We start from the raw sequence: 26,346 nt of genomic DNA, 5'->3' as shown, positions 1-26,346 counted from the left end.
AGCTTTTACTGTCAATTTGTCTAGCATCATCGGAGAAAGGAGTCTCAAATTAAGAGATTGCTCTGATCAAATTGGCCCATGAGAATAGCCTTGATTGTTCATTGATGGTGGAGAGTCCAGCCCACGGTTGGCAGCACCATTCCCTAGGCAGATCTGTCCTGATCTCCCTCAACCATGGATTTTGACCCAGAAGTATAAGCCAAATAAGCCCCTTCCTTCCTATATTGTTTTAAGTTAGAGTGCTTTACCACAATTATCTTATCTAGATTCTCCTGCTAGCTAAGTAACCAGGAACTCTACCCAACACACGTAAGTTAAGAAAGCCAGGCCAAAGGAGAGACCCATCTGTGTGTTGTGTTTGAGTCTAAGTGCACGCTGGATCTTGCAGGAGGTTGAAAAATGAATTCACAGAGAAAGGCAGAGTTTCAGCTTTAACTACTACGACTTTTTCAAGGCTATTCCGGCAGTATAACTTCTCCCCCAAGGTACCTCACTGTGCTTCTGTCAACTTCTGGGAGAGGCTAAGACCACAGTCGTATGAGTCAGAGTGGGGTGGAAGGGTCTAGACTTCACTTTCCACTTTCATTTTTCAAGAGCAAATCTGTTATTGTCAAGTAATTCTGAAACTCTACTTTCAGATGAAACTGAAATTGAACTCTGAAAAACCTCCATTGAAGAGTACCAAATTACAAGAGAATTTATGTTTAAATATCAGACTCTACTTTTCTAATAATTCCATCTGGGTGAGGAGGAGAATGTGCGCAGAATCTAGGATGGCTCTCTTGCCTATCCCCCACCTCCTGTCATGGCTGCATTAGTTCCCCCAGCACCAGCAGTTCATATCCTGTAACCTAGGTGTGTGTCGTCCATGGGTAATCAGGCAGCACCAGCAGTATTAATATTGAAACTGTCTCTCTTACGTTTGTCCTACTTAAATAAAATGGGAGATTTTGGATTGTCAAAAAGTGAGCCAATATTTTGCAGAAAATGAGCATTTATAAAAATTAAAAAGAAAGCATTGCATGGATTTCCCAGGAAGGAGCACAATATAACCATGAGAGAAAGAAACAGTGGGGAGGAGTCCTTGAAATCCAATAAAGCTATTTGTTGGAAGGAAGGGCATCAAAAGCCTTCCTTCATAAAACCATTTTTGTTTACTTGTTAAATATTTAATTAATTCTTCATAAAACATTTTCTTTTTAAATTATTTTTATTTTTATTAATTACAGTTTATTCACTTTGTATCCCTCCCTGTACCTCTGAGCACTTGTTTTGCTTTGAATCCTGGGAACCAAGAATACGTAGGATAAAAGAGACCTTATTTCTTGAAGTTGCTCAGAGTTGCTCTGAGCATTCTCAGACCCAGAGGTTTGACAGTTAAACCTCTCCTCACACGTGTCTGGGACCCCAGAGTTCCTTGCCTCCTGAGGCAACTGGCCTATCATTTAGAAAGCTTTTTCTTCCTTGGGCCCTATCCACCTAGCCTGACTCTGGAGGGTGAGCAGTGCAGAGAGAGGCTAATCTGTCATCCTTCTGACAGCCTTTCTTAGAATGAAGACGGCAGACACATTCCTGTTACATTTTCTCACCTCCAGGCCCAGACCCCCAGGTGCCAGTAGCAGAGGCATGATTCTCTGAGCACACATGGTTATTTTATTTATCTGTATAGAACAGAACATTGTGTTTGAGGTGCGCTATTCCCAGAACACACAGGCAATATTCCCTTGTCCACTCCAAATATGTTTCTATCAGCACAACCCAAAAGTACATTAGCAAAGTCGAAAAAGAAGTAAAGGTCCGGTGGCATTTGCTTAACCTTCAAGGAAGCACCCAAAAGTCCAGGCAGCCAGACTACTCTCTTCCAACCACCTCTGGGTTAAAAAAAAAAAAATCTCAACCATCTCTGGGTTAAGAAAAAAAATACATATGCTAACATTCTAAACATTGAGTTTACACCTACCCTTGGGGGAAGGGAAGAAACTGTGTGATGGCTGTGGGAAGCCTGCTGAATGTTGCCACGATGGAGCAGGCCCTAAATCCACTTAGACATAAGTCTACCCAGTAGACCTTTCTAGAAGAGGAGCGCTCACGTCTGCCCTAAAAGGCAGAAATGCTGCAGTGCTCTCTCTGTGGGCATCTAGACACAGTCAGGTGATAGATTCTGAGTCTAGCATTTTTTTTTTTTATTTGACTGACTGGGGGCAAAAGCCAACAGAACCAGCCTAATCCCTTATCATTTGGCAGCTTTCAGGTAGATTTGTACTACGTAAGAAGTGTGGAGAGGAGCCTACTGGACCAATAAAGATTGTTACGGTTTCCATAGTAGCTTGGAAGATCAAAAGATGGTCCCCGCTAAGATAACAATCACAGTGCTTGGACCATGCATATGTAGGTTAAACCAACTCAGGTTCATTTTCCAGGAGTTTTCTTTGTAGCCAGCCTTCTTCTTGGATTTCTCTGGGATTCCCAGTAAACATCATAAGGCTGTCAGCATAGTGATTGTTGGCCCATTCATTAGATGATCAATTTGAGTTCCAGAAGGGTAAAACAGTTGCTTGTTTTTACATAGAGACTGGAACAGAAGTTTCGGAAACTTCATCATAATGATTTCATGACTATATGAGCATATATCAATGGATGTAGGTAGATTTGAGACAACATTCTCTGATGTCATGTTCAAAGTACTTCCCATTAGACTGGACTTACTCCATTTTGGTGCAATGGGAAACATTTGGTAATAAAACGTTCTCCACTGCACAAGCATAAATGAGCATTGTAATGTTATGGTGGACAACAGAGAGGTCTTACTGCTTTTGACCTCTTCTCAAAATAAAAAAGAAATAAAAACATAAAAATCTTTCTTTTGTCACTAAGGCTGCACTGGCATGTGTGCTTTACATGTGTTTGTAATTGTGTTTCTTGTCATTCTGCCCTGAGAGGACATCTTTCTCCTGCTCTTCATTCCAGTCACACTGAACTGTGCTTTTCTTGAGGCACCTGCATTCTCACTCTAGCCTTAGACCTCATGCATGATGTTTGGCGCTCAATGCTTACTTATAAATAACAAGGACTAGTATCACTTGGTTCAGGGTCTAGAAGTATCTAAGAGCCTTGCCAAGGTGCATTACTCTTACTTTTAATGTGGAACTTACAAAACAGTATACAAGTCAGCATTTACGTCTGCATGAACACTTGGTTCTAGCCATCTGTTCTACTTTCATTTCAATTGCTATGATAAAACACTGTGGCCAAATGTAACATAAAGGAGAAAAGGATTTACTTGGCTCAAAAATTCAGGTCATTGTCCATCCCTGAAAGAAGTCAGGGCATGAATTTGAAGCATAAACATGGAGGAAAACTGCTTGTTGGCTTACATGAAGTCTTATGTTTAGATAACTTTCTTATACAGTTCAAGACCACCTGCCTAGGGAACTGTGTCACTCATGGTGGTCCTCCTACCTCAATTAACAATCAGGGTAATAGACACTTTCACAGTTCAGTCTGATCTGGGCAATCCCTCAACTGAGACTCTCTTCAGGTGATTAGAGGTTATGCCCAATTGGCCATTAAAGCTAACTATGCCATGAGAGATGGTCCACTCCTGGTGCTACCTGCATGTCCAGGAACAAGAGACAGAATTGTCCAAAGACCCAGGATAAAACTGAATATGACTGGCAAAAATATCAACGAAATGATTTCTAATTATATTGTGCTATACTCAGAGATCGGTGCCTAGCTCAATTGCATCAAAAGGGCATCATCCAGCAACTGATAGGAGCAGATGCAGAGACTCACAGCTGAACACTAGGTAGAGCAAGAGGAATTCCACGGAAGAGAGGAGGCAAGATTGTAGGTGCCATGGGGGTTGAGGACACCAGAAGAACATGGGCCACTGAATCAACTAAGCAGGACTCATGGGGACTCACAGAAACAGAAGTGACAAAGATGGATCCTGTATGGTCTGAGCTAGGTCCTCTGTGTATACCTCATGGTAGTGTAGGCTGGTATCCTTATGGGACTCCCAGTAATGAGAGAGTGTTTTTGTGGGGGGGGGGGCGGGAGGATGTGTCTCTGACTCTTTTGCCTGCTCTTGGGACCCTATTTCTCCTGGGTTGCCTCATCTAGCCATGATATGAGGGTTTGTTCCAAGTCTTATTATATCTTGTTAGGCTATGTCCCTGGAAACCTGCTATTTTCCCTTCCCTTCTCTTCCCTTCCCTTCCCTTCCCTTCCCTTCCCTTCCCTTCCCTTCCCTTCCCTTCCCTTCCCTTCCATGAAAGGGAAACTAAGGTCACAATATAATGCATAAGAGAAAAATAAAAGTTAAAAAAATAAACAAGCTAACTAGTACAGGCACCCTTCTTCAGCATTCCCCTTCAAACTTGGATTTAAAGCTACTGTAAGTACTGACTTCAAACTTAATATCAGATGTCATTTTCAAAGGGGAAACTCCTTGATTGAGTCTTTGTCCCTGAGCTGTGCTTTCCTGAGGCCCCTGGGGCTTATTGCCTTTTGGTAGGTATTCCCTTTGTGACACTCTTATCTATAATTGATGCCAGCATTTCAGATACAGATGACATTCTGTGTGTCATGTCTAGATTGCTTCAGATCACAGCCATGATCTGTTAGCTCTTTCAGTTTTCCAACTTGTGTTCCATTGAGTCAAAATATTCAAATCTCAGTTTGTTTACCCAAGAGGCCAAAGAAACGACTTATGGGCTACAGTGTACAATATTTCAACTCTGTACTTTATCTAGACAAGGAAATGTTTTTAACTCTGGATTCAGGAAAGTTTATTCTTCAGAACTGACACAAAAAACAAAGTATGTATTGAGATTAGTCTCCTAAGCATCCATCATGTCTTTGGCTATGAATGCCTCTGTGTTTTTCTTGTCAGTTCCCTAAATAGGTGACAGATTTTTTTTCCTTCAGAAGATAACATACTATCATTCTCTTTATCCCCTCAACATTTGACAATCTTCCTCCAACTCACAAAAATCAAGCTCTAGTTCTTTAATAAAATAATAATTACTAAATTAAAACTCTTGTGGGGTAAAGGTGATACATTACCATTAGAGAACTATGCAGGCTGATAGGAAAAGGGATCATGGATATTCTGAATTTTCAGTAAAGATGAACATGATGCTACTGTGGTTTTAGGGGGACCAAGCAGAGTAAGGGGTTGAGGAAAAAGCAAAGCAAGGGGTCAACTGCTATTTTAGTGCCAGGAGAACAGCTTCTTTCTCAATATTCATCACCAAGCCAATCAATCACTTGGTTGGTTCTTCTATGACATGAACCCCGAGAAACAAGAACATATTTGGCCAAGAAATGAGAACCCCACCCTGTGGTTTGTCTGAAATTTTTTTTTTAAATGATCCATGTCTCTGCCTCTGCAGTTCTGGAATTACAGGGGCACAGTATCACACCAGGCTTTTACATGAGTGCAGGAGATCTGAACTCGGGTCCTCAGGCTTGCACCATTTCTCCAGGCCCTGAAGTGAGTTATTCTATCTCTTTTATTTTTAAATAATTTATTTATTTATTTTTAAATAACTTATTTAGTTTTAGTTTATGTGCATCGGCGTGAAGGTGTCAGATCCCGTGGAAATGGAGAGAGTTGTGAGCTGCCATGTGAGTGCTGGGAATTGAATCTGGGTCCTTTGGAAGAGTGGACAGTGCTCTCAGCCACTCAGCCACCTCTCCAGCTCATACAAACTTCTTTTCCAGCTGAGACTGAGACATAATATTATTAGCCCACAAATAGTCCTAGATACCACCTGGATGAACACATCACTTTTGCAGTGAGTTAACTGAGGGTCAGCATGGAAATGGTTTGGTGCGAAATTCAGTGTTCTTTCCATTAATAGCGGGTGGCGATCAAAATTAAACATGGTGCTTGCTTTTACCTAATGTTAGGTGCTTGAAAATATTTGAAATGGGATCTTGCCACACTCACAAATGAGTTTCTGGACACGAATTCTGGGCCAGGGGTTCTCTCAATGGGCTCCTGCTGAATGATCATAAAGACTGACTCTTTATAATCCAAAAAGCAGTGCAGCTGAGCCTCAGGAGGACAGATGGGATGGGTAGCCTTTTGCTGGAAAAAATACATATTTCACTGTAGCAGAAGATATCACTGAAAAGACGCAGATGACTTCAGATGAGTCAAGGTGTTGTTTGTTACTGTTGAGCTTTGCTACAAATCTCTTTCATATTAAACTCTAGGGAGTGTTGCTGGAGAGATGCCTTGGCAGTTGAGAGCACTTGTTCTTGCAAGAACAAGAATTTGTTTCCCAGAACCCATGTCAGGTGGTTCACAACCACATGTAACTCCACCTCCAGAGGATCCAGCACCTCTGACCTCTCCCAACACTTGCACTCACTTGCACATCACCACATACGCACATATGTGCACATAAGTAAAAAAAAAAGTAACCTTTCAATAAGGAGCAGAAAAATCAAAAGGAAATTCAAAGTCTATATAATGCTTCCGGCTGTGTCCTATGGAGGAGCGTCCTTCTCTGCTCTTCCTGATTAAAGGGGGTCCTGATATTCTGAGGACCTGAACATCTGAGCTTGAGGCTCACTGACATTTTAGTAATCTCTCACGTAGCCCTGAGCATCTCCTGTCTTCCGAAGACAGGAAGAAGGCACATCCGCGTACTCTTCGATGCATTCCTGGAAGAGCTGGCCACTCACTACTCTGGTTGTTCGTTCCCTCGCTGTGATTTGGAAACAGACACGTCTTGTTAGGTCATTGCCGAGATCAGCTTTTATCTTAAGTTTGATCTCCCCAAGTTTAGTAAGTGTAGGACGCCAGAGTAGTGGGAAGTGAAGATGAACTTGTTAAAGTTTTGGAAGACAGTTATTAGCTCACTAACCACACACAGCGCCCATGGTATCAATCCAGGCTTCTGTGTTACTAGAATTTAAAGGAAAACATACTCACGTGTTTAAACATAAGCTGCTGAATTTGCCTCCTGGCTGGATTTACCTCTCGCGATGAGATGGTAGTACACAAGATCTGTGTGATGGAACGTCTCCCGGGTTCCCCTCCTTTTTTTGCCTAAGGATTGGGCTCCTTTCCATATATCCCAACCCCAAGCAACACACTCTTCAGAGGCCCCACTGGTGGCTGCGCAATGAAAGGGCATAAAAGGGTGCCTATCTGAGTGAGCCATTCCCCCGACACATCCACATCGTTTTAAACACAGGCTCCTTGTCAGGGCAATCTCAACCATATTTTGTCACTGCCCTCATGATGTCAGAACTTTAACCTGGTGGGGCAGACTGTACAACTATGGCAATGGTGGGGGAGGGGGCAGTCACATTTCCCCATGTAGAGCCCACATTTCATTCCCTGGAAATAACATATTACTTCTGTCCTGGAAATTTTTCTATCACTTTTTTTTTTTCACTCTGAAAACTAGTTGGTTTTTTTTTTTTTTTTTTAAGAACTTTAAAAAGTATTTTGAAAAGTATGTTCCTTGAATTGCTCCTCTCGGCTTTTGCAGACACTTAATTTCAATAGTACAGGGCACCACTCAATACTGACTAGATGGACAACCCTGGGTGATATGCTCCAGCCTCTGTTTCCTCGTTTGTGGAGGCAGGTTCAGTGGAGCCAGCACTTTGGAAGCTGAGGCCTTGGGATCTGAACTGGACACTAGCCTGGGGTACATAGTAAGACCCTACCCAATAATGATAATGATGAATAATCTAAAAGATTCACTGGGAAACTGTGTCTCTTGTGGTGAGTGTCCCAAATCTGAAATGGACAGTGACTGGGTACATACAGCAACCTGGTTTTGAGTGTCAAAGAACAGTATTTCAGCAAAGCAAGATTTGAAGATGAAGATCTAATTAGCCCTTCCTTGATACTGAGGGAGTAGGAAGCCCCAAGAGCAATGGACAGATATGATTTCCACTGGGTGTTGGCTGAGCAGTCACTTTAAAGGCCTGGAACCTTGAAAGGATGGCCAGAGTGCAAAAAGCAGATCTGTTAATGTCAGGTTGCTTCCTGTAAGTTTCCCTGTAAAAGTGGAAGAGGCTGAAGGCCTCAAGGGACCCGGTCGTCTTTGATTAGCTGCTTTGAGGCTACTATTTTTACAGAGAGCAGGCTTAGTTGGAGTGATGGCTAATGTACTGATCTCTTAGCCAGAACTCACAAGTAAGCAGATACATTTTGCTTTGTCACACAGAACCCTAGTATGTATGGTCCTATTTTTATGTTCATATGTTGGGACCCAGTGAAGAAACTCAGTCCAAGTAAACACCCACTCATAAATTTTATTTGACACATGTTTGTCTACCTACCTCCTCTCCCACCAAGTAGCAGCATTATCTTTTCTAATGGCAGCTAAAGAAAGGCTGGCAATGAGTCATTCCCTAGCAGGAAGCTGCAGGACATTCTAGATATCATTATCTAAAGCCACTCCGCAGGCCTGAGTCATTTGTCCAATATGTGGGCACCACTGGGGGATGGAGACAAAAGAACACTGAGCCTGTCTGTGGAAGCAGCCAACTTCCTTTTGCAGGCCTCACTCTTCGTGATGTCTCCCCTTGATCTCATTTGTATTCAGAGATGTGTTTTCACATCTCTGAACTACACACTTGATGCTGCCTGTCCTCAGGTAATCTGTGGCCTTCCCTAGAAGGATGCCCCCCTCCAAGAACAGAGTGAATCTATCTGACTTGCAAATAAATTAAGTAAAAGGCTTAAAAAAAAAAGCTATTTCAGTGTGAAAGTCCAACAAGAAGAGAGTTTTAGGGCATGAAAGGCCCAGTAAATAGAAAAAAAAATCATTAATAAGCAAACAAACAAGCAAGAACGATGTGAGCAGCTGTCTGTCCTCAAGCAGAAGATCCTACCTCCCCGTGAGCCGCACAGGCCAGTGGATTAGGCTGACATTTGTATGCGGGTCTTTAAGGAGCTGGTTCCGAAGGGGCCGGGAAGGTGTAGGTGAAAAAGAAATCTTGAAATTGGCTAACTTGAGGTCATTGTTGGTTAAGGCCAAACCATTTGTTTGAGGAGCCAGGAGAGGACGTAACCCTCCGCCTGATCTGTGCATGCGCCTGAGGGGTGTTGAGGTCCTTAGGTAGTGGGGTGGGTGGAGTTGTGTTGTGCTCCACTGCTTCGTCCCGGAGACGCTGAGCAGATGCTCTCAGGCCAGTCTTCTTTCTTGGCAGATTTTCTGCCCTGAATCACCACACATGTAAAGCTCTGATACCTTAGATATCTTGAGGGGGCAAAGCAAGAGAGAAGGATGTAATTGTGCCAATTCATCTGGCTAGTAGACTCCGGGCAGAATAAATTGTTATTTGGGGTCCCTGTGTTGATCATTTTGGCAGTGATATCCTGGAGGGACAAATTCAGAGTTGCAGAAAGATATCTGAGTGCCTGGGGCAGGAAGTCAATTAGTTATAAGACTCTCTGTGTTCTCACTCGTATTTATACAGGGCAAATTGCCATTAACTCTACAGTATGATGAATGGCAAATGGTTTGTATTTTATAGACTGGTTTTAAAGCTTATGGTGTTCTATATTTTATTATTTTCTCATACATATATAAAGAAAAATAATTACCTGTCATGACCTGAAGTACTAATGACATATCAGAATGCTAAAAGTATATTAGGTAGATAATAGATAGATAGATAGATAGATAGATAGATAGATAGATAGATTAGATAGATAGATAGATAGATAGATAGATAGATAGATAGATAGATAGATAGATAGATTAGATAGATAGAATCTGGGTCTCTTTAGCTTTAATTTTTTTTTCTCAAACTTGAAAAGAATTTCAAAAATTATGATTTTAGAGGGAAAGTGTTTGTTAGCTCTTTAAGTCCTTATTTCCAGAGATCCTTGCAAACTTCAAGTTTTAGCTTGGTACATTTCCGCTGTTGACTCAAACAGTCCTCAGATTGAAGGGTTAAAAAAATCCACAGCGCTAACACTCTCAAAATGTTCACACACATGTTTATGCGTACATGTGTATATATATGTATGCTCTGCCAACATAGTTTGCTTTTAAGCAGTGGTTTTATTTTGGATGTTGATATTTTATTGTTCTCAACCTGTCAGATCATGTTAGCCGTGTCTTGCTATCCAGTTAAACCCATACAAATCCTGCCAAATTCTGTCCCCTAGACATGACCCAAAGTAGAGAGAGGAGACAGCAGCATACAAGGGTATCTCCTGACCATTGAAGTTGAGCAGATGGAGGTAATTGTAAGGTGGAGGTACTGACTGGGACTGTGGGGCTCTTGTTTTTCTGGTTAACCCCCTCTTTAAGGTTAGAACTTCATCCTTAGTCTTCCCCTCTCTTCCCCCCCTTCTGGCCCTGTCTAATAGAAGAGTGCTGTGAGAGAGGTGATCATGAAGTCTCTTGATTGTTTGTGAGGTCTCTACAAAGGCAGAGTGTCCAGACTCTGAAGGAAGAAAAGTAAATAAGTTTCCTTCCCACAGAGTTGTAAATGTCAGCAGTGGCTCCACAAAGGACAATGGAGTTCCCCACAGAAGTGGGGCCGTTTAGTGTGTGTGTGTGTTACTATATGCCTTCCATATACATTCAGTGGAAATAAATGGTATTTGATTTACATTTCCAATTCAGGCTGATATTAGAAAAGATAGGTCCTCCCTACTCTGCATGCACAGCCTGTGCAGTACAGGCTATGTCCTTCTGTGCTGATCCTGACCTTTCACCTGAGATGCCTTCTCTCCCCTGTGACCCATTCCACCTGTCACTAGAGCATCACTGTAGTTAAATTTTTACAGGGTGAAGAATACATCATCGCCAAGCAAACATTTCTGAGATTTTTTTGCATCTGTGTTAAAATGCAGCTTGGATATTATCAGATTCATGTATTTACCCTGTGCTGTGTCCCACACTGCTTGTAAATATTTGATAAGTGTTACCTTCTAATTCCTGATAACATTATGAAAGTGCTAAGAAACGTTGCGGCCGATAACCCCTTTCTGAGCCTGAGATTCACATTTACCATGTAGGGTTATTGATTGACTAGAGCAAAATGATTTTGTTTTCAGGGAAACAAAGTCTCTCAGAGGCCACATTCAAACTTTCCCTTCATTTAATTGTATATTTTCCAAGGACAAAGATAAGATATTATTTTTCCTGGTGCCTCGTGAGAAGGTCAAGCTAGCTCTGCGTAGACCAAATATTTATGACATGACTGAGTGTACAGCTCCCTAATGACAAATGTGTGATGATGTGACACAGTGAAAGATTTTTGCGACAGTAATGTTGACTGTCTGAGTTGGGCATTTGCTTAAGCTGTGTTGCTGGGAAGTGAGTACCTGGTTCTTCATGAAGGGACACATTTCCCAGTGAGTGAGGTCACAGTCTAATGTATACCCTCCAAGCTCAGCACGGGCAGGTATAAAGGCACCATGAAATCACATAGAAAGAATCAGCAATTCTCGTACAAGCCCGAGAGAGCTTCATTCTAAGCCTTTGTTTGCATCACACAAATATTTGCTAATTTAGCTTGTCTGATAAAGCATCAAATAATTGGTCCATGGATGTGGACTCAATTGGCAGAGTGCAGTCAGCCATGATTTCCATTTCTAGCACCATGATCATAAACCAGGTACGGTGATGCATATCTGTAAACTCATCATTTGGGAGGTGGAGACAGAGGATCCAGTGTTCAAAGCCATCTTCAGCTGCCTAGAGAGTTAGAGACCAACTTGAGCTACATAAGATTCTTTCTGAAAAAACAAAATCAGAAAAAGCATCAAATAATAAGCTTAAATTTGATAGAAGGATGTTTTAAAATCTGCACACTATGCCTTTATTTAGTTTATATAAAGACAAAAAAAGTAATACATTCTATTAGCATGCAAGATGTCAGTTATTCTAAGAAGCAGCAACTAAGAGAACCATGAGGGAGACTGGAAAATCTGTGTTGTTGTTTTGTTGTTGTTGTTTTTTTTCGATCTCTGTACTGCTTGTAGGAAGTGTGTCCAGTTAGTGAAAGTTCAAAGATCTAGACAATTAGCTATGATATTTAGAGATGTCAACATACATATTTGATGAAATTTTCATTTTTTTTTCTTTTTTATTGATTTATTATTTATGATAATTTATTCATTTGCATTTTGGCTGTAGTCCCCTCCTTCATCTCCTCCCTCCTCCCAATCACACCCTCCCTCTCTCTTCTCCCCCCTGTGCCCCTTCCCTAGTCCACTGATAGAGGAGGTCCTCCTCCCCTCCTATCTGACTCTAGTCTATCAGGTCTCATCAGGACTGGTTGCATCTTCTTCCTCTATGGCCTGGTAAGGCTGCTCCCCTCCCACAGGGGGAGGTGATCAAAAGCAAGTCACTGAGTCCACGTCAGAGACAGCCCCTGCTGCTCCCCTTACAGGAGGGCCTGCAAAGACCTTTGTGCCAACCAAGGACCACGCATGGAGAAGACCTAGACCCCATGCTCAGATGAAGACCATAGGCAGCTCAGTTTCCATGTGGGTTCCCTAGTAAAATTTTCATTTTCAAGTTTCATGTATACATAAAATACAGATTAACTACACATGTACAGGTACCTGCTTATTTCCTCAGGCTTTTGACTTCAAAGGCTTTTAAGAGCAAAAATACCTTTGTTTTATTTGAAGTAATCTCTTAGTATATATAGTGTTTTTGAGTAGCTGGAAACATGTTCTTGCTACAGTCCCATGCTTACAGTTTCCAGCAACAAACAGGGATCATATCATGTTTATGCCCTCGGAGCCAGGTGTGTGGAAGGCAATCAATAATACTGAAGCATTCATCAGACCCGGTAATGCATGATCCCTGGTAGTCCCCAGATAAGACCACTCCATGCCCCTTCTAGTTCTTCCTAGTTAATAGTTTCATGACATTGTGTGCTAAAGGGGTAAAACATGGCTGCTTCAGCAGTCACTGGGCTACCTGATCTGAGGATATGCAGGCCCAAATCAGGAGAAATTTCACAAGGACCAGGAAGTAGCAGAGGACAAAAACTGAGTCACCTCATCAGTGCTGGACAAACACTGGAGCTTGCAGAATGGCCATGCCAAACAGAACCAGCTCAAAGTGCAAAGTAATGCCAGATTGCCAGATGTCTCCTTCTGCCAGGGTGGGAACAGGGGCCATTTAGACTCAAGCTTGCCAACATGATTACGGCGAATATTTACCAGGCAAAGAATGGCTTTCGTCCTTCATGATGTGCTCTGATTTTTCAATCCCTGGAAACTTTGCAGCGGAGGTAATACTGAAGTTTTAGAGAGGAGGTCACGGATGGTCAGGGAGTTACACAACTTATTCTCCGTCACCAAGTAAATAACAGCACTGCAGTTTAAGTCTAGAGTTTTGTGTTTCCAACAAACGCAGCTGTTATCCCTTGCGGTGCAGTTTCCTCATCTATGGAAGCTGGCGAAAAGAAAAACGCTTCTGCCCTCCACCAAGTCCAGTGCTGGGCTACTGAACTGCGGCAGTGTGGGTTTGACGCCCGGTTTGACAACTCAAATGTGACCTGAGGGACCCATGTGGTAGAAGGAGAGAGCCAACCTTTTAAAAATTTATTTGTTTACTTAGTACAGTTTATTCCCTTTTACCCCAGCTGTAGCCCCGTCCCTCATCCTCTCCCAACCCAGCCTCCCTCCCTCATCTAGGGAGAGAGCCGACTTTTGAAAGTTATCGTCACACCTTCACAAAGCATTGTGCCATGTGCATCTCTCTCTCTCACACACATACAGACTTGCACAAATAAGTAAATACAATAAAAATAATTTAAAGCACAATAGTAAGAATATAAAATTTATTTATCATAGGGACGTCATCAAATAATACCAAAGAGGGAAAATTGAGATTATAACACCAATAAAATTTGTAAGATGAATGGGAAATAATATGTGAGCATGGAAAAAAAAATCTCTGATAGATGAAATAATAAGAGCTGGAATATAAGTTAGAATGCACTTTTAAAAGGAAGAGAAAGACCTTCCCCATCACACAGAGCGGGAGAGGCTGTCCCTTAGAATTGAAGAAGATATTTTACTAACATCTTTCTGACTATGACACTTCCCTAATGCTAACGTTTTGAGAAATTTTAAATTTCCTCATTCTGTAGAATGCAAAAAGTAATGACACTGGCCTCTTGAAGGACTGATAGGATAATGACAGATCATACATAGGGCTCTGAAAAGCAGAAAACCGGAAAGGAACAAAATGCACTGTGCGTAGTTGACATTCGAGGTTAGAACTGGAATGAGGAGGACACTAGAGGTATGTAAATGCAAGGGGAGGTCCAACCTAACAGAGAACAGGGCTTTCCAGACGTGGAACCATCTCCTCACTTGCTTTACCCTCATCCTGGGGTTGAGACAGAGATGGGACAGGTGAGTTTCCATAGTGACCCAACAAGGAGAAAGTGAATGATAACACAGGAAGGCACAGTCAGTGTGTTGGGAGCGAGTGACAGCTGGTAGGGACTGTGGGGCAACTTGAGAAGGGACATCCTCATAACTTGAGTATATAACCTAGCAGTTTGACTGGATTCTAGACAACAAGCCAGCTGGGTCTATAAAAGTTCAAATTGCTGTATTTCATTTAGGATTTGGATAGAAAGAATGATGTATATGATCACCCGTTGTATTAATTACTTTTCTGTTGCTGTGATTTTTTTTTAAAGCATCTTTCAGGAGAGAGGGAGTATGATAGCTTATAGTTCCAGAGAAGATGCAGACTATCACAGTGCAGATGACATGGCAGCGGGAGGATGAGGCTGGATTGGCTGTCAGGAGGATAACTAATGACATTTCCTCCTCCACACACAGGAAGGTGAGAGAGAGGACAGGAAGTGGGGCCAGCCTATAAAATCTCAAAGACCACTCTAGTGACTCACTTCCTCCAACAAGGCTCCATAACTCCCCAAAGGGTGCCACCAACTGGTGACCAAGGGTTCAAATACATGAGGCTAAAGGGACACTTTTCTTTTTTTTTCTTTTTTTTTTCAATGCAGTTTATTCAGGAACCTTGAACAATCCTCCGACCCTGGGGAAAGCCAGCCCACAGCTTAAATAGCCTCTGGGTAGCCAACCCAGGCGTGCCACGTGGGCAATGCAGATAGGTCCACATACATGGAAGCAAGCCAGATCCTCAGCCTTAGCCAAATGTGGAATTGTTCGTGACAGAGAGCACTCACCATCAGGAAGGTGGAAGGCGGAAACCAGCTCCATCTTTAAGGCATAGCATTCCGCAGCTCTCTACAGTTCCCCCTTTTTGTTTTAGACGCATCAGGCAAGAGCAGAGGTCTGATCTCTGATATTAGAAATAAATTGGGACTTTGTACCGATGTTCATTTAGGTGTCATCCACCCAAAGAGCATCAGACCCGTCCGATACCTTTTTCTCAGAGGCGGGACCTGGGGCATCAACCCGCATGCAACCAGACATGCTCTTCTCTGGGTCCAAAGCTGCTGACCCTGAGTGCAGTGCTTAGCCTCGCATCCTGAGCGTAACATTTTAGCTTTTTATGGTATCCAACCATGCTTGGGGAGAATGTCCTGCTTCAATGGCTGTAAAGGCCTGAATGATCATGGCTGCATCACACTGTTGTGAGACTCTAATCTTGCATATATACCACAGGCAAACCAAGGAGACCAACACCAGAAGGCCTGCTAACGCTCCCATGCCCGCCCATTCCTTCAGATGATTCATGGCTGCAGCAATCCATGATGATAATCCTGTGGCTAGTCCTGCATCCACTCTGGTAGAATTTACTGTGACAATGGCCACTCTCAGCTGCTCCATCGTAGTATCGAATTCTCCAGTCCAATTACCTAAAATATAGCTTGACAATTGTTTAGACAGATTTGCAGCACAGGAAAAATTCTCATGTTATATGCTAGTGACACAAAGTCCAGCATATTTTCATTGACAGCCAAGTTGAGCGATTTGCCATAGGGTATCAATTTGCTCCTGCACGAGGTCAATCCTCTGATTGAACACCATCAAGCTTCCTTTTAGTTGAGCATTAATTCCTTTATGTACAACTAAGGCATGAGCTACATTGGCTAAATGATTATTCAGGGTCTGAGCAGTCTGCCCAGTATGACTCATGGCTAATGCCCCGGTGGTAGCTCCAACAGCCGCCAATGAGATGGTAGTAACAATGGTGGCTGTATTTCCAAGATCCCTTTTCTGTCTGAAGAGAGTCATAGCGTGAGGGGCATCAACGGGCACAGGCACGCAGTGAGGCATGCGAGTAACCAGGGCATACCTAAATTTACTAGCATTCCAGCATTGGGCAAAAAAGCAAGTATCATTACCACAATTACTTGGCTCTATCTGGCTAATAATGAATAAAAATGGGGGATATAGACAAACAGGTGTGGGCTTATAGGAAATATTATGAGAAGCCTTAACCCCCTCGTTGGAACATCCTGCGTCAGTTCTAGAACTAGCAGTGGTGGTGTCCGAGGTCTGAGTAGGTTCAGGAGACCATTGCCCCCAGGGGCTAGATGTGCTCCATGCCAATTGACTAACTCCATGTTTTCCTCCACTTTTGAAAGTCATTTAAGGTTCTTAAATTATTTTTTCCCTTTTTTTTTAAATTTTTCATCAATTACACTTTATTCATTCTGCATCCCCCCATAAGCCCCTCCCTCCTCCTCTCCCAATCCCACCCTCCCTCCTCCCTCTGCTTGCATGCCACTCCCCAAGTCCACTAATAGGGGAGGTTCTCCTCTCCTTTCTGATCTTAGTCTGTCAGTTCACATCAAAAGTGGCTGCATTGTCCTCTACTATGGCCTGGTAAGGCTGCTCCCCCCCAGGGGGAGGTGATCAAAGAGCAGGCCAATCAGATTATGTCAGAGGCAGTCCCTCTTCACATTACTATGTAACCCAATTGGACTCTGAACTGCCCTGGGCTACATCTGTGCAGGGGTTCTGGGTTATCTCCATGAATAGTCCTTGGTTGGAGTATGAGTCTCTGGGAAGTTCCCTGTGTTCAAATTTTTTTCGTTCAAACCAAAACACTCGTCAGCTATTAAAATAATGACGGTGTGGAGTGGATGAACAATTGCCGAGGAGCGCCACGTAACGACAAACACCTAAATGATCAGAGCAGAGAGTGACAAGTCACTCATACAGCTCTTTGTCATCCACTGTCCATCTTGGCTATAGTGTGAGGAGGAAGCATTGAGAGGAGCTGATATTTTATTACAGGAATGCTTGAGCATGCATTTTGAACATGCTATCAAATATGTCAGTGTTATTTGACTCTTTTCCTAGGGAGACAAGAACAAATGACCATATGCCCCAGATAGGGAACCAACAAGAGACAAAAGTAAGGATACAACCGAAGTCCAATTTAGTGAATCGATGATTTTATTGGAGTTACTTATGAGGCTATGTGTAAAGCGTTACTTACATGAACAGAAATGACTCAGAGATAGCTGTGTCACAAATGTCACCTTAGCCTGGGTGATGGCTCCACAAAGGTGGCTCCCTAGAGCCCACTGCACAGTATTTAGGCAGGTGAACAGGATGGGGGGGGGTCTCTTTTAGGTAGTTGTTAGTTTGGGCATCTCCCAGGTTTCAGGATCTTCCTGAAACTATTGAGGTGTTCACTTTCCAACCCAATGATCTTCACTACAGGACGCAATGTTTTCATCTCTCTTTAGACAATCCTGTGACTTAAAAAGCTTCTTTCCTAGTCGGAGGCCTTAGTGCTTGGAGCAAATTTCCACATGACAGTCAAGAGTCCAAGTGGTGCTAAAGAAAAGTGCCACCTTCATTCTGCTATTGGCAACTCAAGTTGTATAAACCAATGCACATTATCCACAATCCCCTTCTCAAAAAGCCACAGAAATTTTTATTTGTGGAGCTTACTAAAAGATCCTTCAAAATCTGCATCTTAATTAAATTTTCTGAGTAATCAATTGATTTAGTGTCATACTTCTCCACATCTTGTCTTTTGTATTTGTTACGTAATTGTAGCCTAGGATTCATCGCTTAATTTTTTTTTTTTTTTTTTTTTGGTATGTATCTGTACTTTGCATTTTGGTCCATAGGGAAAGCCACAGCATCCTAAGGGAACATTTTTATTCAAGATATTTTATGCTAAGCTAAGCCATGTCCTTTCTAGTCCATTCTATCAGAAATGCAGCCTAACTAAGGAGACTTTTGCTGAATCTGAAGCAGATTCCTAGAAAACAAGCAGCCATTGATCTATTTTTATTGATGTGCTTTTACTAACCGACAGGAAGTGCTCTTTGAACACCTCTCCCACCCATTCCACTGTGATAAGCCTCTGAGTTTGATCATTACAACGCGTGGTCGCTGCTACTGTCTGGTCCGTGTGAGCTTCACAGCCACGGGGCTAAGCGGGCCCAGCTACCGAAGTATCCCCCAGGAGGAAGCAGTCTCCTTCCGACTCCTGTTTATATCCTGACCTAGTTCAATGCCTGTTACAGGAAGATTGGATGAGAAACAGGCCAGGAGAAGAATACTTTGGACTACTCTTACTGTTAAAGAGGGAGCTGGTTGAGGTGGCTCAGTGGGTAAAAGGGCTTGCCACCAAACTTGATGACCTGAGTTAGATTCTTGGGACCCACATTGTGGAAGAAGGGAGCCAACTCTTCAAGTTGACCTCTGACCTCCATATGTATGCATCTGTATATGTGATTGCGCCAGGTATGTGCACACATAAACACACACGGGCACACATGAAAAAATGCAATTAAAATTCTTAAAAATAAAAATGTAAACAACTTTAAGTTACCTTTAGATAAATTCAAGACAACAATACGCTTATCCAAAGCATGTGGAAAAAAAAAACCAATAAAGTTTTGGGAAAATGTTATCAAATTAGTGGTGAAAAAGTATGCTACCTCAACCTCCTCTGGAGCCAAATCTTACATTCTTATATGACCTTGTGGTTTGAATGTAAAATGTCCATGTAGACACCTGTATTGGAACATTGATCACCACTGGTTAAACTGTGGAAGCTTCAGGAGGTGTGGCTGGGCTGGAGAAGGTAGGCCCAGGAGGGGATGGGCAGGGGATTGCCCTAGTCCCAGCTCTAACTCACCTTCCTTTTCCTTCCTGGTCTAGAGACTGAGCAGTTAGCATCACCCCCTGTCTCAGGAGTCACAAGGCACTCTGTGCCAGACCTTCTCTGCCACCGTGGACAAACGGGAAATGAAATAAATCTCTCCAGCGTGAGCTAACACAAACCTCTCCTCCTACAAGTCACTTCTTGTCAGGTATCCCCTCATAAAAGTGAGAAAAGTAACGGATATAGACGTCATTAGAATCAGGCATCGCCTACAAATGGCTTGCTAACTCACTGGAAATAATTTTGTCTTGAATTCTCATTCGTTCACAAAGGCTTTGCTTTCAGCCTAGTTGTATTTTTGTTCCTTTAATTTGTTTATCTGTTTGTTCAGTTCTTGTTGTGTGAGACAGGGTCTCATTGTGTAGCCCTGGCCGTACTGGAACTCTCTCTGTAGACCAGGCTGGCCTTGAAATTCACAGAGATCCACCTGCCTCTGCCTTCCAAGTGCTGGGATTAAAGGTGTGCATCACAAAGCCCTGCCCTTGAAATTTTGCTTATTATTACTCTCTCTCTCTCTCTCTCTCTCTCTCTCTCTCTCTCTCTCTCTCTCTGTGTGTGTAACAGAATGTGTCACACATGTGGAGATTAGAGGACAACTTTGAGATCAGCTCTCCCCTTTCACCTTCGTATAGGTTCCATGGCTGGAACTCGGGTTGCAAGAACTTGCAAGTTCCCACAAGTTTATCATCATCATCATCATCATCATCATCATCATCATCATCATCAACAAACAGCGGCAGCACCACAGTGAACATCTCATTCACGACCATACCTATGAGAATTCCTCAGCTTCTATTTCTTTGCCTAGTTTCTCCTCTCATTCTTGCATGCACTCTCCTATCCAAACAAGCAGATTTATTTCTACATTGTTTACAAACGGTTAAATCATTTAAAATATTTGAATTTCTGCCAGAATCCTGTCTGCCTGCTGCTTCCTGGGTTGCAGCCTGGGCAAGAGTGAACACAGCTTCAGTTTCCCACATTCTCACGTGAGAATAAGCTCTCCTGGGAAAGGGAAGAAAGAGCCTAGGGTCCCAGTACAACACTCCTTTGTACCGGGTGACCACGGTAAGGACCTCACTGAGAGGCCTGCCTGAAATGAAAATGGCACTTTTACGGCTATGGATGTGTTTGTCCAAAGAACACTTAATCACTCCAAAGGTCCACCCCCCTCCCCTTGTCTGAAGTAAGCTGCATTTTGTAACTGTAGAGTTCTGCTAATGTACACTTCTGCCGGGAAGCTTCCCAGGGTGGGGCACAAAGGACTCTAAGTAGCAGGGGGAGATGGGGAGGGAGCCATTAGCACTGCGGCGCTGAGGTCAGATGGGAGGCCGCCTTTTGTTTGCAGGATCCAAATTAAGACTGGGCCTCTCCACTTTCCCTTCTGCCTCCCACCTAAACACACTCTTGGGTCATCTCGGGCTGGTCACATCTTTTGACAATTAGCCACCCATTAACAGGATGATTGAAAAGGAGCCAGCGTGGTTTACACATAAAGTGCTTACTCTCTTCCAGGAAGGACACGTGTCTGCAGTTTTCATTAATGCTTCGGCAGATTCGTACACAAAATAAAATACTGATACTCCTGCAAAGGGAAGTAAGTGGGGAGGGGAGAGGGAAAATGAAAGGACAAAAAATAACCAGGGGAGGGTTTTTAATCTTCTTTCTTTTTTGCAAGCATGACTTATGGGGGGGGGTGCTCTCTCATCTCTGTCTTCTTCACCCGTGTAGCCAGTATTACCAGCCGCTTTACTTGTACTTTGCCGTTATTATCTGGGTGATGGCCATGACATGTTGATCATATACGGCAGTGAGAGAATTGATTTCCCTCAACAGAAATGCTTCCAATTTTCCCAGGGCCATAATTTTATGTCCACAACAAAATAAAAGGGTCATTTTCCTTAAGATGAGGGGAATTGAAATCTTTGATAAAAGCTATGGTAAATGTTGTACCTTTGATTGTGGAAACTGCAGTTTTCACAAACATCTGGCCTGTCTGATTTGGGGGTGTGGGCTGGGGGCAGGAGAAAGTCTTTCTTTGAAGTCTAAGAAATGTTTTTTTTTTCTTTTTCTTTTTCTTTTAAGGAGTCAAATCCGCTTTAAGAATGCTCTGAGCCCCTCAGCTCCCTTCTGTCTGAGGGCTCATATTCCCGATAACCAGAAGCTGTAAGGATGCTGATTTGAGCTACCTGCCAGCAAGACTAAAGCATGCGATGTTGTGGTGAATGTGCAAACACCTGGGAAGGCCGTCAGTGCACACTGAGCCTGTTAGGAAACATATTCAGGAGCTTACGATGTCACTGGGCAGGCAGAGGTATTTTATGCTACAGAAGGGCGACAGTAGGGAGACGGCCGGGGACAGGCTGCCTTTGCTCCAAGGCTCAAGAAAAGGAGAAACACAGGCTGCCTCCTGACCAGGCTTCTCATGGCTGCACTGTTTGGTTAGCAGGTTTTGCCCAACCTGCTGGAACCAATTTCCCGGTAGCTGATGGAGCAACATTTACCAGCAAATATTTAGAATCCAAGAAATTTGCTTCGCCCTGTGTCTACACCGGATGGCCAACTCAGAGTCCTGTAGCCAAAGAGCTCAAGTTTAAATCCACTTCTGGCTGAGTAGCAGAAAACTATTTATATAATGGTTAAGACATACAAAAGGAAAAGGGATGGCTGCTCTTGATGTTTTTTTAATTTTTTTTATGTTTTTGTTTGTATTTGTGTGTGTGTGTGTGTGTGTGTGTGTGTGTGTACACAGCACATGTGCAGGTGGTCATAGAGGCTAGAATAGAACATTTGATACCCGAGAGCTGGAGCTACAAGCAGTTTTAACCCATCTGACATTGGGCCTTTGGAAGAACAATGCTTGATCTTACTGAGCCATCCCTCCAGCCCCCATGCCCTGCTTCTAGGTAGCAAATCCTTGTACTTCAAGAAATTGATGCTGCTACATTTTTGCGTGTAGACTAAATTAAACTAACAAAACATCTATAAATGGCGATTTTTTTGTATTTCAGCTTTGTAACAGAAAGAAGGGATGAATCCCACAATTAGGAATTTAAAAATATTTCCCTGGAAAAGAACCTTAAAATATGAGAAAAGCACAGTATACTTTCTCAAAGCACATTCTCCAAAGAAAATGTAATTGTTTCTTGTCTCCCTCTCCCATTTTCTTATATCTATAGAAATACAGTTTGTAATGTCTAGTACTTGGTCTATCTTAACTGTTCTATCATGATTCCATTGATCTCATTCACTCACATGGAAAAACTTCATGTCAATAAAGAATTCTAAAGGGAAATAGGAATGAAGAGATCCTATGTCTCATTGTCAAAGTTATGAGTTGAAAGTGGGGCTCAGTAAACTATGAGATGGGAGACAAATCCAGCCTGCCCCATGTTTTAGTATGGCCCAGCCATGGAAGAATGTACTTTAAAAAAAATCTGTTTTATTTGTTGAAAGAAATAAAAAGAATACATTTTATTATGTGTAAAAATTATCGGAGATTCCAGTTTCAGAGTGGCCCATAAGTTGGTGGACATGTCAATTGCTAATGGAGCTGAAACACATCGTCTTTGATATGTGTGTGTGTGTGTGTGTGCTAGAATCCATTCTGCCTTGCTTGACTTATTTTTAAGATTTATTATATTTTAATTACATGTATGCATCTGTGTCTCTGTGTGGGTGTGCACATGTAATTGCAGATACCCTCAGAGGCCAGAGGCTTCAGGTACAAGTAGTCTGTAAGCCATCACACTCCGGTGCTGGGAACCAAACTCCAGTCTATCATGTCGCCTCTCCAGCCTTCTAACCCAGCCTCTTATGCGGGCGCTGGGATTTAAACTTAGGCTCTCCTGCCTGTACAGCAAACACTGATTGAGCCAACGCCCAAGCCCCCTCAAAACCTTCACTTTCTGCTCCTGACTTTGTGCTACCTGTGGGAAAAGTGCATTACATGATTTCTGCAAAACATTTTGTGTGTGACTTATCCTCAAAACACACCCACAACATCCTTTGGTAAGGGGATGAACTTTACCTCTTGATATGGATAAACCTAATGAGAATCTCAAGTCACAGTTTGAATGAAGTGGGGCTTCAGTGGACAGTGCAGCCATGGTACAAATAATGTTTTGTATTCTCTGAGGACTCAAGCTTGGAAAGCATGAGGCATTTTTCAAGGGCACCCTTCGAATAATAGAAATTCTTAGAGCACTTAGAAATGTCTGAACTCAGAAGAAATCTAAGTACTTGCACTTGGATAGCTAAGAGCATTTGTGCCCATCCGTTCAGAGGTTTGGGGAACAGAAGAAAAAAGCCCCCGCAATTTCTTGGCAGATGTGCTCTTCAGATGATGTTTGGATGGCAGCAATTAAAAGGCACTCTGAGGACGCTGGACCAGGCAGGGTGAGTGACAAGCCAGGCCAGTGACAATCATGTGAATGTTCCCACCTCCTCCATGTCCAAATCCTTGCATTTAGAATAGTAACCATGGATTAGAGTAACTTGGCTGCCTCATTAACATGTGGTCTGATCTAGGTAAATCAATTTGGAGGATGTCAGTGTATTTAATCTTTCCCAAGGGTGAGTTGTGGCTTTTTACAATTTGTTGACCTTACAGCTATGCCCAGAAAAGCGTCCACATGTCATATACACATTCACATGGAGCCTGCCTTGTACACTGGCGTATCTACTGTGAACCAGAGGCAAGACTGAGTCACCCTGTAGCTACTCAGGCAAGCAGAGTGGGTTGGTTAGCACATACTGGAGCACCAAGGAAGATGAAGGTGTCTGTTTTGACAACACACTTATAGCACCCATCACTAGAGAAGTGGCACTGCTCATTTTTGGCAGTGGGTGGGTGAGCCTTCCTCCCCAAATTGTGATTCTTAGGAGTCAGCCTCTCTGGAGAGACATTTCAGCAGGAAAAGATGCTTGTCACTCTTGGAGAGGACCTGAGTTCAGTCCCCACCACTCATATGGTGGCACCTAAAACATCTGGAACTCCAATTCCAGGGGACCTGATGCCCCCTTCTGGCCTCCACGGGCACCTTCACTCGCATGAGCATACCCAAACAGACATATACACACATACCTGTAATTAGGAACAATAAAATATATCATAAAAATAAAATAAAAGGCGGCCTCTGGGTGCCTTTAGGACAAAAGAGTTATAAATGAGTGTAATTTGGGAGGTCAAATGGGACTTTCACGATTGCTGCCCTGACCCGAATTTGGTTTTGTAAGCACACGGTTTGCCTAGGTGGCCACCTCTCCAAAGTAAAAAACCATCATGGCTGCCCTGCAGTTTCTCTGTTTCAGGACCAGCAGTAACCACGGGGGGTAGCACCCTCAGCCTCCTCTCATCTTGGTACCCATGTCCTGGCCTCTATCACAATGTTTTCTCAAGTTAACGCTCATTGTAGATTGATAAGTGCTCCACAGAGAAAAACCTCTTCCATAGATAAAGAAGTTATGAAAATGATGGACTGAAGAACACTGAGGAAAGTTCTTTACTATTTCTTAAAATCTTTGCTTTTAATATATGCACCGAATCTTTCTAGTAGCACAATGTCATGAGCATTTCTGAACATTATTTATATGGCCAGGAACACTATTTTCAATGGGAAAACGGATTTCCGTTGTAAGAACTTTAGAAAATAATGAATTAAATTTTTCAATAATCAGCAAGCTAAGACACTGTCATCCATGTTGAAGAAAGAGAAACTAATGAGATACTGTTTGAGGTAACATTTACCAGGGTTAGGGCTCCTTGGTAAAGTGATTGTACAAGGGCCCAAGTTGAGATCCACAGTATCTAAATGCAAAGCCAGGCATGTGTCTGGAAATGGCCTGAAATTACAGGCTCAGGTGCCGGGAATCCTAGCTTTGAAGGCGAGGAGACAGGAGAATCCCATGGGTTTGCTGTCCAACCAGCCTAGTTAATCAGTGAGCTATGGATTCATTAACATCCTGATAAAGACCTGTCTCAAAAATTAGATGGAGCATGAATGAGGAATAAATCCAAAGTTGATTTCTGGCCTCCACATGCACACAAAAGTACACATGCTCTAGCACACACACGGACATACAACCAACCACACATGCATGGAAGAATGTTGGGACTAGAGAGTTAAAAGTACTTTTTAGTCTTCCAGAGGACCTGAGTTTGATATCAGCAAACATATTAGTGGGCTCACAACTACTTGTAACTACAGCTCTAAGAGAATCTATTCCTCTGGCCTCTCTCTCTCATACACACACACTCATTAAAAATCAAAAGAAAAATTATCAAAAAAGGTGGCATGGATCTTAATTTTCTAACAAAATACTTTCAAAATATGACCAGGTCTGGACTGCCAAGGTGGCTCATTAGCTAAAAGCACTTGTTGTCCTGTCTAAAGACCAGAGTTCAATTAATAGCACCCACACTGGAAGGACAGGGCTGTCAGCAAAGCTGTTCTCTGATCTCCATGTACAGACAATATCACATGCCTTTCACCCCACCACACACAAAAGAAATAAATAAACATGGTGATGGTTTCAGTATGGACACTTGTGTTTGAAGTTTCACATGTTTGTGTGTCTTATACTCTCTAGGCTTTTAGAAAGTTCTGTAAATTAATCTTACTATTAATATTGAATACGTTAATTTCAAGCACTAATGAGGGCTAGAGAGACAACTCAGTAGGTAACAGTGCTTACTATGCAATCAAGAAGGCCTGAGTTCAATTCTCAATGCCCATGTAAAAGTCACACACATACACACTCACACACACTACATGTGCACACACATACACTAACAAGTGCTAATTTTTTTTGTCACCTATCAAAAACATAGCATGTAATCTATGAGAGTCAATGATACTTTTCTAGGGTTTATGGAGTTCTTCCACTGTTTATTCTACATGCAAATGGACCAACATTGATCTCACTATTAGTTTAAGCAGAAGGGCTCCCTTGGAGTGCCTTGGTAATTTCTTTGTTTGTTTGTTTTTTTCTTTATTAATTACACTTTATTCACTTTGTATCCCCCCTGTGATTCTTTCCCCCCTCCTGTCCCAATCCCTCCCTTCCTCCACCCTCTGCATGCATGCCCCTCCCCAAGTCCACTGATAGGGGAGGACTTCTTTTCCTTCCTTCTGATCCTAGTCAATTAGGTCTCATCAGGAGTGGCTGCATTGTCTTCTTCTGTGGCCTGGTAATGCTGCTTCCCCCTCAGGGGGAGGTAATTAAAGAGCAGGACAAT

At 42.7% G+C, this 26,346-nt stretch overlaps 1 long non-coding RNA gene across 1 annotated transcript; it reads left to right on the top strand.

The window, feature by feature from the left end:
* The first annotated feature begins 19,753 nt into the window (after positions 1-19,753).
* On the top strand, positions 19,754-22,494 carry LOC132654898 (uncharacterized). The gene is made up of 2 exons (XR_009592505.1): positions 19,754-20,703; positions 21,192-22,494. It is a non-coding gene; the product is annotated as an uncharacterized LOC132654898 (long non-coding RNA).
* Positions 22,495-26,346: the final 3,852 nt, after the last annotated feature.

The sequence above is a fragment of the Meriones unguiculatus genome, chromosome 6, assembly GCF_030254825.1.
Source record: "Meriones unguiculatus strain TT.TT164.6M chromosome 6, Bangor_MerUng_6.1, whole genome shotgun sequence".
Lineage (NCBI taxonomy): Eukaryota > Metazoa > Chordata > Mammalia > Rodentia > Muridae > Meriones > Meriones unguiculatus.
The sequence above is the reverse complement of the archived record's forward strand: the minus strand, read 5'-3'. Positions and strand labels throughout refer to the sequence as shown.